The sequence below is a fragment of the Mesoplodon densirostris genome, chromosome X, assembly GCF_025265405.1.
Source record: "Mesoplodon densirostris isolate mMesDen1 chromosome X, mMesDen1 primary haplotype, whole genome shotgun sequence".
NCBI classification, from domain to species: Eukaryota; Metazoa; Chordata; class Mammalia; order Artiodactyla; family Ziphiidae; genus Mesoplodon; species Mesoplodon densirostris.
This window is the reverse complement of record NC_082681.1, coordinates 98,582,236-98,586,161: the sequence shown is the minus strand read 5'-3', so window position 1 is coordinate 98,586,161 and position 3,926 is coordinate 98,582,236. Positions and strand designations below refer to the sequence as shown.

Sequence of the window (3,926 nt, the reverse complement as noted above, 5' to 3'; positions counted from 1 at the left end):
CATGTGTGTGTATATGTATATATACATGTACACACATACATATATATTTTTTAGCCCAATATCTTTTTATTTATTTACTTATTATTATTTTTTTACAACTTTATTGGAGTATAATTGCTTCACAATGGTGTATCAGTTTCTGCTTTACAACAAAGTGAATCAGCCATAAATATACATCTGTTCCCATATCCCTTCCCAATATTTTTTTAATTTAAAAGATACTATCATCAAAAGGCCATATATAATATATATATATATATATATATATATATATAAAACAAAATCTCCTTCCTAAAATCCACATTATTCCATGATAGATTTTCACAGCGACTACTATATATATCAATATATTTTTCAAATCTGTTCAGTTATCTATTGGGTAATGCTTTTAGAATTAAAAGATGCCATTATCATCGCAGTCTGAACACTGTACCATTAGGGAGATGTGCTTAGAAATGGTTCAGTGATTTGCTCATTATGATGACTATTTACAAAGATGTCTATTTACATTAGCAATAAATAATCCTGATATCAAAAGAGATAATGGTCATGCACACACCGAGATGGCTGCATGCTCTTAAAATACTTACATGTAGGTTTTCGGTTAGGGCTTTCCCATTAGCAAGTGAAAGTGTGCTCCCTTCAATTTTCTCCACATCGGTCTGGCTTCTGGGGGATGCATCCTTCCATTTCTACAACTTCGGGCCATCCTTCATATCTGTTTGTGTCCTTATTGTTCTTTATGTGCTGTTCAAAAGGGCTTTTTGTCTTAATGCCTTATCCACCACAGAAGACCCAGTTGTCTCTAAAACCAAGATGAGTAATAGATGTACTCCCCAATTCAGCAATGACCTGCCGGGCCTCATCATTGAGTTTGGTTGCTCCATCATCATATGTTCCCATTAAGACTATTGTTTCATCTTGTATGGCCTTCAGAAACTCAATAAATGGGGCCACATTTCCTCCCCACATGTCAAAATATCTGGTGTCTATTAGATCTCCTGTTTTTCCATTTACCAAGGCAACATTGATTCCTCTTCCAACATTATTCTTAACACCACTCATTAAAACATTATCCTCCAGGCAGATTTTGGGTCCCACCACATTGGCTGCTCCACTTGCCATTTTAAAAGCAAAATGCTTCTCAGGGCAAGCTTTTGAGGTTCCACATTTCTATCTGGGAGGTTTTGTAGAACGTGCAACTGCGTCCAATGCTGACCTTGCAAATAGATTTCCTAAACTTGCATCCACTTTTATTTCAAATACTTGAGAAATAACATAGAATGCCAGCAAAAATACTGCCACAGCTACCACCAACTTTGCAGCACCTGCTACCCTCATGTTTGCTTTTTCGGCCTGTGGCACTTTTCATTAAATAAGCTCCTCCAACTTAGAAGACACTAAAGCTTTACAAGTGAGCCAAGACCGCCCTCCACAGATGCAACATACAACTCCATCCAAGCCTCTTTAGAGCACTCGGCCCCCATTTCCGACCCGAGATGGAGCTCCCGCGTGCCCCACGTGCCAGCCACTGGCCAGAGCACCAGGCACCGCGCCACCCCGCCCTCCGTGGAGCCGGAGGACTGCTATATATTTCTTTTTTTCTTTTTTTTTTTTGCAGTATGCGGGCCTCTCACTGTTGTGGCCTCTCCTGTTGCGGAGCACAGGCTCCGGACGCGCAGGCTCAGCGGCCATGGCTCACGGGACCAGCTGCTCCGAGGCATGTGGGACCTTCCCGGACCGGGGCATGAACCCGTGTCCCCTGCATCGGCAGGCGGACTCTCAACCACTGCGCCACCAGGGAAGCCCTTGATAGGTTTTTTTAAACACAAGTTTTCAATACAGAAAGAAATGTATTATGCAATTCATAACATTACAAGGAAATTATTTGGGTAAAGGATTCTCTCATGAAACAGGTCAATACTAGAAGATCTTTCCTCATACCTTATTAAGCAGCAAAAGTTTTGGTTTGTTTGGTTTTTTGCTTGTTTGTTTTTTGAGCAAGGAATCATGATTTAAATCCTAACAACAAAAGAAAAAGAAATAGAAGAATTTATACTGGAATAATGATAACTCAAGAATTTGGAGATGAGAATTAGATTTATTAGCAACAAGCCAAACTTGGGTAAATGAAACTCAAGTAAATACCCCGAGATTTGAAATTAAGGATAATTTAAGATGAAAAAATAATGTAGGGGAGCAAAATCTGCCACCCCAAAATGTGTCTCTCTGGCATGAAGATTATTTTAAGTTGATTATTTTTTTTATTGGGGTATAGTTGTTTTACAATGTTGTGTTAGTTTCTACTGTACAGTGAAGTGGAGTTCCCTGTGTTATACAGCAGGTTCTCATTAGTTATCTATTTTATACATATTAGTGTATATATGTTATCTATTTTATACATATATGTATGTTATCTATTTTATACATATTAGTGTATATATGTTAATCCCAATCTCCCAATTCATCCCACCCCCCCTTTCCCCTTTGGTGTCCATATGTTTGTCCTCCACATCTGTGTCTCTATTTCTGCCTTGCAAACCAGTTCATCTGTACCTAGAGACTGTCATACAGAGTTGATTATTTTTAAAAAACAAAAGACTCAGGAGGCACTTTTACCTCCCCCTTAACTGCCTAAAAGAATTTAGATACAGGGCCTATACCAAGAATGGAGCTATCACCGTTAGATAACTACATGTGAGGTAGACAGGCAGGAACCTAGCAAAGTCTGTTTGTTAAAAATTCCTCACTGTGTCCCATTGTTTCTGCATGGCCCTGCAAACATTTATTTACCAAACATTTGCTCTTTTCATCTTCCTGTGAATTGCTTTACTTCCCTTTGCAGTCCCAGACCCCTAGCCCCTTCTCCTTAGCCCCTTGGTCAAGAATGCAGATAAACCTCATTTTGCCTGACTGTCTTTGGAATCTCCCATGTTTATAGGGATTCCCTATACACATGTAACTAAATTTTGTTTTTTTCTCCTGTTAATCTGTCTTAATCTCATTTTAATTATTCAACCAGCCAAAAGAACCTAGAAGGGTGGGAGGAAATTACCCCCCCCAAAAAGTAACAATAATGCATTTCTTTTAACCCTGATCACTTTAAATCCCATGGCTCACACAATACCTTCCTGACTGCTCCAGCCCCCCTATGCTCTCTTTCTAAAATCAATACCACTTCCCTCAAATTTATTTCCCTTTGTCACTTTTCTCCAGGTTCTAGGTGGGAGTGACTTTTTCTGCCTAAATATCTGATAAATGCCACAGGCATATTTGCAGTGCTTGAGGAACCCAAGGTCTGTACATTGGCAATATGATATGGTGATTTATAATAAGAAATATATATTTGGCTTTTGTCCCCATTTCTGGCACAGAGTTCCTAAAACTTTTAGAATTTCCTAAGTGATGAGAGCGATAAGGTCTCTTTTGTTACGTTAATGAAACATTATTGAAAAGCACCAGGATGGGGGCTGGTTGCCAGTGGAGCCAACCACGTGATTAGAGGGTTGGAACCTTCAGTCCCCCGCCTCCACTCCCCATCCCCACACCTCCTGGGAGGGGAAGGGGTGGGAATTTGAGTTTGTTCACCAACTGGCCAATGATTTAATCAATCGTGTCTCTATAAAGAAGCCCCTGTGAACACCCAAAATGACAGGGTTTGGAGAGCTTCTGAGTTGGCAAACACGTGGAGATGTGGGGAGAGTGATGAGCCCAGGGAGGGCATGGAAGCTCTGCGCCCTTTCCACCATACCTTGCCCTATGCATTTCTACCATCTGGCTGTTCCTGAGTTATATCCTTTTATAATAAACAGGTTATCTAGTAAGTAAAAGTGTTTCTCTGAGTCCTATGAGCAGCTCCTCCGATGGAGGAGGTCATGGGAACCTCCAATCCACAGCCAGTTGGTCAGAAGCACAGGCGACAATCT

General features: G+C 40.3%; 1 pseudogene; it reads right to left on the bottom strand.

Annotated features, from left to right (window-relative positions):
- Window positions 1-355: 355 nt before the first annotated feature.
- LOC132482114 (protein FAM3C-like) lies at window positions 356-1,347 on the bottom strand (annotated as a pseudogene).
- Between the last annotated feature and the right edge of the window lie 2,579 nt (window positions 1,348-3,926).